Source organism: Triticum aestivum, chromosome 7B, assembly GCF_018294505.1.
Source record: "Triticum aestivum cultivar Chinese Spring chromosome 7B, IWGSC CS RefSeq v2.1, whole genome shotgun sequence".
Taxonomy (NCBI): Eukaryota; Viridiplantae; Streptophyta; class Magnoliopsida; order Poales; family Poaceae; genus Triticum; species Triticum aestivum.
Genome location: NC_057813.1, coordinates 105,311,997 through 105,324,558, shown reverse-complemented (window position 1 = coordinate 105,324,558; position 12,562 = coordinate 105,311,997).

The following is a 12,562-nucleotide window of genomic DNA, read 5'->3' as shown; positions in this document are numbered from 1 at the left end:
GCCCCCCTCCACCATATTCCACCTCGGTCATATCGTTGCAGTGCTTAGGCGAAGCCCTGCATCGGTAGAACATCATCATCGTCACCATGCCGTCGTGCTGACGGAACTCATCCCCGACACTCTGCTGGATCGGAGTCCGGGGATCGTCATCGAGGTGAATGTGTGCTGAACTCGGAGGTGCCATACGTTCGGTGCTTGGATCGGTCGGATCATGAAGACATACGACTACATCAACCGTGTTGTCATAACGCTTCCGCTTTCGATCTACGAGGGTACGTGGACACACTCTCCCCTCTCGTTTCTATGCATCACCATGATCTTGAGTGTGCGTAGGAAATTTTTGAAATTACTACGTTCCCCAACAGTGGCATCCGAGCCAAGCTTTTATGCGTTTATGTTATATGCATGAGTAGAACACAACTGAGTTGTGGGCGATACAAGTCATACTGCTTACCAGCATGTCATACTTTGGTTCAACGGTATTGTTGGATGAAGCGGCCCGAACCGACTTTACACGTACGCTTACGCGAGACTGGTTTTACCGACGTGCTTCGCACACAGGTGACTAGCGGGTGTCTGTTTCTCTAACTTTAGTTGAACTGAGTGTGGCTACGCCCGGTCCTTGCGAAGGTTAAAACAACACTAACTTGACGAACTATCGTTGTGGTTTTGATGCGTAGGTAAGAACGGTTCTTGCTCAGCCCATAGCAGCCACGTAAAATTTGCAACAACAAAGTAGAGGACGTCTAACTTGTTTTTGCAGGGCATGTTGTGATGTGATATGGTCAAGACGTGATGCTATATTTTATTGTATGAGATGATCATGTTTTGTAACCGAAGTTATCAGCAACTGGGAGGAGCCATATGGTTGTCGCTTTATTGTATGAAATGCAAACGCCCTGTAATTGCTTTACTTTATCACTAAGCGATAGCGATAGTCGTAGAAGCAATAGATGGCGTAACGACAACGATGCTACGATGGAGATCAAGGTGTCGCACCAGTGACGATGGTGATCACGACGGTGCTTTGGAGATGGAGATCACAAGCACAAGATGATGATGGCCATATCATATCACTTATATTGATTGCATGTGATGTTTATCCTTTATGCATCTTATCTTGCTTTGATTGACGGTAGCATTTTAAGATGATCTCTCACTAAATTTCAAGAAGTGTTCTCCCTGAGTATGCACCGTTGTGAAAGTTCTTCGTGCTGAGACACCACGTGATGATCGGGTGTGATAGGCTCTACGTTCAAATACAACGGGTGCAAAACAGTTGCACACACGAAATACTCAGGTTAAACTTGACGAGCCTAGCATATACAGATATGGCCTCGGAACACAAAGACCGAAAGGTCGAGCGTGAATCATATAGTAGATATGATCAACATAGTGATGTTCACCATTGAAAACTACTCCATCTCACGTGATGATCGGACATGGTTTAGTTGATTTGGATCACGTGATCACTTAGATGACTAGAGAGATGTCTGTCTAAGTGGGAGTTCTTAAGTAATATGATTAATTGAACTTAAATTTATCATGAACTTAGTACCTGATAGTATTTTTGCTTGTCTATGTTTGTTGTAGATAGATGGCTCGTGCTGTTGTTCCGTTGAATTTTAATGCGTTCCTTGAGAAAGCTAAGTTGAAAGATGATGGTAGCAATTACACGGACTGGGTCCGTAACCTGAGGATTATCCTCATTGCTGCACAGAAGAATTACGTCCTGGAAGCACCGCTGGGTGCCAGGCCTGCTGCAGATGCAACTGACGATGTTAAGAACGTCTGGCAAAGCAAAGCTGATGACTACTTGATAGTTCAGTGTGCCATGCTTTACGGTTTAGAATCGGGTCTTCAACGACATTTTGAATGTCATGGAGCATATGAGATGTTCCAGGAGTTGAAATTAATATTTCAAGCAAATGCCCGGATTGAGAGATATGAAGTCTCCAAAAAGTTCTGAAGCTGTAAGATGGAGGAGAATAGTTCTGTCAGTGAACACATACTCAAAATGTCTGGGTATAATAATCACTTGATTCAACTGGGAGTTAATCTTCCTGGTGATAGTGTCATTGACAGAATTCTTCAATCATTGCCACCAAGCTACAAGAGCTTCGTGATGAACTATAATATGCAAGGGATGGACAAGACTATACCCGAGCTCTTCGCAATGCTAAAGGCTGCGGAGGTAGAAATCAAGAAGGAGCATCAAGTGTTGATGGTCAATAAGACCACTAGTTTCAAGAAAAAGGGCAAAGGGAAGAAGAAGGGGAACTTCAAGAAGAATATCAAACAAGTTGCTGCTCAAGAGAAGAAACCCAAGTCTGGACCTAAGCCTGAGACTGAGTGCTTCTACTGCAAGCAGACTGGACACTGGAAGCGGAACTGCCCCAAGTATTTGGCAGATAAGAAGGATGGCAAAGTGAACAAAGGTATATGTGATGTACATGTTATTGATGTGTACCTTACTAATGCTCGCAGTAGCACCTGGGTATTTGATACTGGTTCTGTTGCTAATATCTGTAACTCGAAACAGGGACTACGGAATAGGGGAAGATTGGCTAAGGACGAGGTGATGATGCGCGTGGGAAATGGTTCCAAAGTCGATGTGATCGCGGTCGGCATGCTACCTCTACATCTACCATCGGGATTAGTTTTAGACCCAAATAATTGTTATTTTGTGCCAGCGTTGAGCATGAACATTATATCTGGATCTTGTTTAATGCGAGACGGTTATTCATTTAAATCGGAGAATAATGGTTGTTCTATTTATATGAGTAATATCTTTTATGGTCATGCACACTTACAGAGTGGTCTATTTTTATTAAATCTCGATAGTAGTGATACACATATTCATAATGCTGAAGCCAAAAGATGCAGAGTTAATAATGATAGCGCAACTTATTTGTGGCACTGCCGTTTAGGTCATATCGGTCTAAAGCGCATGAAGAAACTCCATACTGATGGACTTTTAGAATCACTTGATTATGAATCACTTGGTACTTGCGAACCGTGCCTCATGGGCAAGATGACTAAAACGCCGTTCTCCGGGACTATGGAGCGAGCAACTATTTGTTGGAAATCATACATACTGATGTATGTGGTCCAATGAATATTGAGGCTCGTGGTGGGTATCGTTATTTTCTCACCTTCACAGATGATTTGAGCAGATATGGGTATATCTACTTGATGAAACACAAATCTGAAACATTTGAAAAGTTCAAAGAATTTCAGAGTGAAGTGGAAAATCATCGTAACAAGAAAATAAAATTTCTACGATCTGATCATGGAGGAGAATATTTGAGTTACGAGTTTGGTTTACATTTGAAACAATGCAGAATAGTTTCGCAACTCACGCCACCCGGAACACCACAACGAAATGGTGTGTCTGAATGTCGTAATCGTACTTTATTGGATATGGTACGATCTATGATGTCTCTTACTGATTTACCGCTATCGTTTTGGGGTTATGCTTTAGAGACGGCCACATTCACGTTAAATAGGGCACCATCAAAATCCGTTGAGACGACGCCTTATGAACTATGGTTTGGCAAGAAACCAAAGTTGTCGTTTCTTAAAGTTTGGGGCTGCGATGCTTATGTGAAGAAACTTCAACCAGATAAGCTCGAACCCAAATCGGAGAAATGTGTCTTCATAGGATACCCAAAAGAGATAATTGGGTACACCTTCTATCACAAATCTGAGGGCAAGATTTTCGTTGCTAAATTCGGATCCTTTCTAGAGAAGGAGTTTCTCTCGAAAGAAGTGAGTGGGAGGAAAGTAGAACTTGATGAGGTAACTGTACCTGCTCCCTTATTGGAAAGTAGTTCATCACAAGAACCGGTTCCTGTGACAACTACACCAATTAGTGATGAAGCTAATGATATTGATCATGAATCTTCAGATCAAGTTTCTACTGAACCTCGTAGGTCTACCAGAGTAAGATCCGCACCAGAGTGGTATGGTAATCCTGTTCTGAAAGTCATGTTACTTGACCATGGCGAACCTGTGAACTATGAGGAAGCGATGATGAGCCCAGATTCCGCAAAATGGCTTGAAGCCATGAAATCTGAGGTAGGATCCATGTATGAGAACAAAGTATGGACTTTGGTTGACTTGCCCAATGATCGGCAAGCTATTGAGAATAAATGGATCTTCAAGAAGAAGACTGACGCTGATGGTAATATAATTGTCTACAAAGCTCGACTTGTTGCAAAAGGTTTTCGACAAGTTCAAGGGGTTGACTATGATGAGACTTTCTCACCCGTAGCGATGCTTAAGTCTGTCCGAATCATGTTAGCAATTGCCGCATTTTATGATTATGAAATTTGGCAAATGGATGTAAAAACTGCATTCCCGAATGGATTTCTGGAAGAAGAGTTGTATATGATGCAACCGGAAGGTTTTGTCGATCCAAAAGGTGCTAACAAAGTGTGCAAGCTCCAGCGATCCATTTATGGACTGGTGTAAGCATCTCGGAGTTGGAATAAACGCTTTGATAGTGTGATCAAAGCATATGGTTTTATACAGACTTTTGGAGAAGCCTGTATTTACAAGAAAGTGAGTGGGAGCTCTGTAGCATTTCTGATATTATATGTAGATGACATATTGTTAATTGGAAATGATATAGAATTTCTGGATAGCATAAAGGGATACTTGAATAAAAGTTTTTCAATGAAAGACCTCGGTGAAGCTGCTTACATATTGGGCATCAAGATCTATAGAGATAGATCAAGACGTTTAATTGGACTTTCACAAAGCACATACCTTGATAAAGTTTTGAAAAAGTTCAAAATGGATCAGGCAAAGAAAGGGTTCTTGCCTGTATTACAAGGTGTGAAGTTGAGTCAGACTCAATGCCCGACCACAGCAGAAGATAGAGAGAAAATGAAAGATGTTCCCTATGCTTCATCCATAGGCTCTATCATGTATGCAATGTTGTGTACCAGACCTGATGTATGCTTAGCAATAAGTTTAGCAGGGAGGTACCAAAGTAATCTAGGAGTGGATCACTGGACAGCAGTCAAGAACATCCTGAAATACCTGAAAAGGACTAAGGATATGTTTCTCGTTTATGGAGGTGACAAAGAGCTAGTCGTAAATGGTTACGTCGATGCAAGCTTTGACACTGATCCGGACGATTCTAAATCGCAAACCGGATACGTGTTTTTATTAAACGGTGGAGCTGTAAGTTGGTGCAGTTCTAAACAAAGCGTCGTGGCGGGATCTACATGCGAAGCGGAGTACATAGCTGCTTCGGAAGCAGCAAATGAAGGAGTCTGGATGAAGGAGTTCATTTCCGATCTAGGTGTCATACCTAGTGCATCGGGACCAATGAAGATCTTCTGTGACAATACTGGTGCAATTGCCTTGGCAAAGGAATCCAGATTTCACAAGAGGACCAAGCACATCAAGAGACGCTTCAATTCCATCCGGGACCAAGTCCAGGTGGGAGACATAGAGATTTGCAAGATACATACGGATCTGAATGTAGCAGACCCATTGACTAAGCCTCTTCCACGAGCAAAACATGATCAGCACCAAGACTCCATGGGTGTTAGAATCATTACTGTGTAATCTAGATTATTGACTCTAGTGCAAGTGGGAGACTGAAGGAAATATGCCCTAGAGGCAATAATAAAGTTATTATTTATTTCCTCATATCATGATAAATGTTTATTATTCATGCTAGAATTGTATTAACCGGAAACATGATACATGTGTGAATACATAGACAAACTTAATGTCACTAGTATGCCTCTACTTGACTAGCTCATTAATCAAAGATGGTTATGTTTCCTAACCATAGACATGTGCTGTCATTTGATTAAAGAGATCACATCATTAGGAGAATGATGTGATTGACTTGACCCATTCCGTTAGCCTAGCACTTGATCGTTTAGTATGTTGCTATTGCTTTCTTCATGACTTATACAAAGTTCCTACAACTATGAGATTATGCAACTCCCGTTTACCGGAGGAACATTTTGTGTGCTACCAAACGTCACAACGTAACTGGGTGATTATAAAGGAGCTCTACAGGTGTCTCCAAAGGTAGATGTTGAGTTGGCGTATTTCGAGATTAGGTTTTGTCACTCCGATTGTCGGAGAGGTATCTCTGGGCCCTCTCGGTAATGCACATCACTATAAGCCTTGCAAGCAATGTGGCCAATGAGTTGGTTACGGAATGATGCATTACGTAACGAGTAAAGAGACTTGCCGGTAACGAGATTGAACTAGGTATTGGATACCGACGATCGAACCTCGGGCAAGTAACATACCGATGACAAAGGGAACAACGTACGTTGTTATGTGGTTTGACTGATAAAGATCTTCATAGAATATGTAGGAGCCAATATGAGCATCCAGGTTCCGCTATTGGTTATTGACCGGAAACAGTTCGAGGTCATGTCTACATAGTTCTCGAACCCGTAGGGTCCGCACGCTTAAAGTTACGATGACAGTTTCATTATGAGTTTATATGTTTTGATGTACCGAAGGTTGTTCGGATTCCCGGATGTGATCACGGACATGACGAGGAGTCTCGAAATGGTTGAGACATAAAGATTGATATATTGGAAGCCTATATTTGGATAACGGAATCGTTCCGGGAGAAATCGGGATTTTTCCGGAGTACCGGGGGGTTACCGGAACCCCCCCCCCCCCGGGGGGGGGGGGTTAATGGGCCTACATGGGCCATGAGGGAGAAGAGGAAGGGCCGGCCAGGGCAAGCCGCGCGCCACCTCTCCCCCTAGTCCGAATAGGACAAGGAGGGGGGCGGCGCCCCCCCTTTCCTCTTTCCCCTCCCCCCTTTCCTTCTCCACCAAGGCAAGAGGGGAGTCCTACTCCCGGTGGGAGTAGGACTCCTCCAGACGCACCCCTAGGGGCCGGCCGCACCTCCCCCTCCCTCCTTTATATACGGGGGCAGGGGGGCACCTCTAGACACACAAGTTGATCTTCGTGATCGTTCCTTAGCCGTGTGCGGTGCCCCCTCCACCATATTCCACCTCGGTCATATCGTTGCAGTGCTTAGGCGAAGCCCTGCGTCGGTAGAACATCATCATCGTCACCACGCCGTCGTGCTGACGGAACTCATCCCCGACACCCTGCTGGATCGGAGTCCGGGGATCATCATCGAGCTGAACATGTGCTGAACTCGGAGGTGCCGTACGTTCGGTGCTTGGATCGGTCGGATCGTGAAGACGTACGACTACATCAACCGCGTTGTCATAACGCTTCCGCTTTCGGTCTACGAGGGTACGTGGACACACTCTCCCCTCTCATTGCTATGCATCACCATGATCTTGAGTGTGCGCAGGAATTTTTTTGAAATTACTATGTTCCCCAACATTGGGATCTAACTGAACCCGAGCGAGGCGTTCGCCTACTGAACCCGAGCGATTGCACTGCAGGCTACGCGTTACTGAACCCGAGAGATCGATCGATGGCTGTTAACTGAACCCGATCGAGCGATTCCTTCGCTATTGCTGCTAACTGAAGCCAATCGATGCTGCCTCTGGATGAATAGTGAGCGTTGCTGGGGGGGTTTGGATGAACAGTCCCCTGTGTGGGTGGATGAACATGACCCTGTGGTGTGGCCTCTGGATGAACAGGACCCCGATCAATCGAGCCGGTTGGGGCTGGATGAACAGGACCCCGTGAAGGGCTTGATGAACAATAGCCCGTGGAGGGGTGGTTGAACATGTGCCCGTGGAGAGGGCTGGTTGAACAGAAACCGGTGGAGTAGCGCGTGGTGGAGGCTAGATGAACAAGAGCGTGTGGATGAACAGTCGCAGGTGGAGGCTGGAGGAGGTCGACGGTGGATAAAAAGTAGCCCGTGGAGTCTGGAGGAGGTCGACGGTGGAGATGAACAGTATCCCGTGGAGTCCTGTTTTGCGGTACGCCACACCTCTCCCAATGAACAGGAACCCCGTTTCGACCTTAGCACTCCAACACAAGTCTGTTTCCTCCGTTTTGCGGTACGCTACACAACTCCCGATCAACAGGACCCCGTTTCGACCGTAGGAGGTCCAACAGAAGTCTGTATCCTCCGTTTTGCGGTATGCCAGACCCCTCCCGATGAACAGGATCCCATTTCGAACGTGGCCGGCCGAACACAAGGTCGTTTCCTTCGTTGTGCGGTACACCAGGCCTCGTTTCCATTGGTTGTTCCGTCCAAGCCGGTTGGCTCCCACGTGTTCCGTTGCCTCCCGATGAACACGACGCATTTTGTTGCCTCCCCATGAACACGACCACGACGCAGTTTCTCCATTCCGACCCAGCCATGTACATGAGCCCTGGCCATACGTATGAATGAGTAGGCATTCAAGACCCCGCCTGTATGTACGTACGTGGCCGTATTTACTTTCTTGCACCCTAGCCGTTGTACATGCGTGTACATGCTACGTGCGCGCCTCTGATACGTCTCCAACGTATCTATAATTTTTGATTGTTCCATGCTATTATATTACCCCTTTTGGATGTTTATGGGCCTTATTTTACACATTTATATCATTTTTGGGACTAACCTACTAACCGGAGGCCCAGCCCGTCTTGCTGTTTTTTTGCCTATTTTAGTATTTCGAAGAAAAGGAATATCAAACGGAGTCCAAATGGAATGAAACCTTCGGGAGCGTGATTTTTGGAATGAACGTGATCCAGAGGACTTGGAGTGCAAGCCAAGAAGCAGCCGAGGCAGCCACGAGATAGGAGGGTGCGCCCACCCCCTCTGGGCACGCCCCCCTGTCTCGTGGGCCCCTCGGGCGTCCACCGACCTACTTCTTCCTCCTATATATACCCACGTACCCCGAAAACATCCAAGGAGCCAACGAAAAACAATTTCCACCACCGTAACCTTCTGTATTCGCGAGATCCCATCTTGGAGCCTTCGTCGGTGCTCCGCCGGAGGGGGAATCGACCACGAAGGGCTTCTACATCAACACCATAGCCCTTCCGATGAGTTGTGAGTAGTTTACCATAGACCTTCGGGTCCATAGTCATTAGCTAGATGGCTTCTTCTCTCTTTTTGGACCTCAATACCATGTTCTCCCCCTCTCTTGTGGAGATCTATTCAATGTAACTCTTTTTGCGATGTGTTTGTCGAGATCCGATGAATTGTGGGTTTATGATCAAGTTTATCTATGAGAAATATTTGAATCTGCTCTGAATTCTTTTATGTATGATTGAGTTATCTTTGCAAGTCTCTTCGAATTATCAGTTTGGTTTGGCCTACTAGATTGATCTTTCTTGCCATGGGAGAAGTGCTTAGCTTTTGGTTCAATCTTGCGGTGTCCTTACCCAGTGACAGCAGAGGCTGCAAGGCACGTATTGTATTGTTGCCATCGAGGATAAAAAGATGGGGTTTATATCATATTGCTTGAGTTTATCCCTCTACATCATGTCATCTTTCTTAATGCCTTACTCTGTTCTTATGAACTTAATACTCTAGATGCATGCTAGATAGCGGTCGATGTGTGGAGTAATAGTAGTAGATGCAGGCAGGAGTCAGTCTACTTGTCACGGACGTGATGCCTATATACATGATCATGCCTAGATAATCTCATAATTATTCGCTTTTCTATCAATTGCTCGACAGTAATTTGTTCACCCACCATAATACTTATGCTATCTTGAGAGAAGCCACTAGTGAAACCTATGGCCCCCGGGTCTATCTTTTATTATATAAGCTTTCAGTCTACTTTTATTTGCATCTTTACTTTTCTAATCTATATTATAAAATACCAAAAATATATTTATCTTATCATACTATCTCTATCAGATCTCACTTTCACAAGTGGTCGTGAAGGGATTGACAACCCCTTTATTGCGTTGCTTGCAAGTTCTTCGTTTGTTTGTGTAGGTGCGTGGGACTTTTTAGGAGCCTCCTACTGGATTGATACCTTGGTTCTCAAAAACTGAGGGAAATACTTATGCTACTATTGTTGCATCACCCTTTCCTCTTCAAGGAAAACCAACGCAAGCTCAAGACGTAGCAAGAAGGATTTCTGGTGCCGTTGCCGGGGAGGTCTTCGCTCAAGTCAAGACATACCAGGTACCCATCACAAACTCATCTCCCTCGCATTTACATTATTTGCCATTTGCCTCTCGTTTTCCTCTCCCCCACTTCACCCTTGCCGTTTTATTTGCCCTCTCTTTCCCAATCTTCTCCTCTCTTTTCGCTTGCCTTTTTCCATTTGCTCGTGTGTTAGATCGTTTACCTTGTCGTTATGGCTAGTCCTCCTATCCTTGTCATTACTCCCGAACATGAAATTCTCAATTTTAAGCAAAGGGAGGGAGAAAATTTAAAAGATGCTTGGCATAGAATTTGCAATGCTCAAAATAAATCTACTAGGAAGCTTTCTACTTCCGTACTTCTTCGCAATTTTTATGTAGGCATTACTCCTTGGAATAGATGTGTTCTTGATACCGTTACCGGAGGGGATTTCTTGAGTAGCCATACGTTTGATGCTTATAATGCTATGTTAGATTTGTTTGGCCCGCCACCTCTTTTGGTTAATGGAACTGTTTTAACTTTAGAAAATGTGATGCAATGGCTTGAAATTATTGAAAATAAAGTTGCCACTATGAATTGATTGAAAATTTGGATAAAAAGATTCATAATCAGATTACCCAATACGGATCTAGGGTTGGAGTTACTTTGAAAAATCTTAAAGAGAAAGAACCTATAGTTAATGAAAAAATAGATCTAGATTCTGCAAGAATCGGTAAACTTGAGGATATCATTACCAACTTAGGTTCGGCATTTTCTTCCATGAAAAACACTCCAAAACTTCCTACCAAAACTGCCAAATTTATTTATGTTCCTAAAAATAAGGGTGAATCTTCTAGTAAGGGAGACGCGGATCTCAAATCATAAGTGTTCATCCCAATTGTCTCTCTATCATTAAGGAACCTTTTGCTACAAACGAATTTCTTGAATTTTTGCCTAAAGGTTTAATCATTGCTAAAAAGGGAGAAACCCCTAAAGATTATAAGTGCTCTATTGAGGAATTGAGTGCCAAAGATGGCACTACTTAGATCTATCTTCGCTTTTATGCCTAGCTAGGGGCGTTAAACGATAGCGCTAGTTGGGAGGCAACCCAATTTTATTTGTGTTTTTTGTTTTTGTTTCTGTTTAGTAATAAATTTTGCATCTACCTTCTGTTTAGATGTGTTTTTATGTTTTAATTAGTGTTTGTGCCAAGTAGAACCTATAGGATAACCTATGGTGATAGTTGATTTGATTCTGCTGAAAAACAGAAACTTTGCACCCACGAAATTAGTTTTGTTAAATCACAGAAACGTGCTTTTGCGTTGATTCTTTTTTATGCTGATCAATAGACAAATTTCCCAGGACTTCCTATTTTGGTAGGATTTTAGAGTTCCATAAGTTTGCGTTAGTTACAGATTGCTACAGACTGTTCTGTTTTTGACAGATTCTGTTTTTCGTGTGTTGTTTGCTTATTTTGATGCATCTATGGCTAGTAAATAGTTTATAAACCATAGAGAAGTTGGAATACAGTAGGTTTAACACCAATATAAATAAAGAATGAGTTCATTACAGTACCTTATGTGGTGGTTTTGTTTTCTTTCACTAACGAGCTTATGAGATTTCCTGTTGAGTTTTGTGTTGTGAAGTTTTCAAGTTTTGGGTAAAGATTTGATGGACTATGGAATAAGGAGTGGCAAAAGCCTAAGCTTGGGGATGCCCATGGCACCCCAAGATATTCAATAATAGCCAAAAGCCTAAGCTTGGGGATGCCCCGGGAAGGCATCCCCTCTTTCGTCTTCGTTCATTGGTAACTTTACTTGGAGCTATATTTTTATTCGCCACATGATATGTGTTTTGCTTGGAGCGTCGTGTATGATATTAGTCATTTGCTTTTTAGTTTTCCACAATCATCCTTGCTGTACACACCTTTTGGGAGAAGCCTACTTGATTGAAATTTATTAGAATACTCTATGTGCTTCACTTATATCTTTTGAGCTAGATAGTTTTTGCTCTAGTGCTTCACTTATATCTTTTAGAGCACGGCGGTGGCTTAATTTTGTAGAAATTGCTAGTCTCTCATGCTTCACTTATATTATTTTGAGAGTCTTTTAGAACAGTATGGTATTTGCTATGGTTATAAAATTGGTCCTAGAATGGTAGGCATCCAAGTTGGGTATAATAAAAACTATCATAGGAAGTGAATTGGATGCTATGATCAATTTGATACTTGATAATTGTTTTGAGATATGGAGGTAGTGATATTAAAGTCATGCTAGTTGGGTGATTATGAATTTAAAGAATTCTTGTGTTGAAGTCAGCAAGTCCCGTAGCATGCACGTATGGTTAAAGTTGTGTAACAAATTTGAAACATGAAGTGTACTTGGATTGTGCATCCTTATGAGTGGCGGTCGGGGACGAGCGATGGTCTTTTCCTACCAATCTATCCCTCTAGGAGCATGCGCGTAGTGCTTGGTTTTTGATGACTTCTAAATTTTTTCAATAAGTATATGAGTTCTTTTGACTAATGTTGAGTCCATGGATTATACGCACTTTTACCTTTCCACC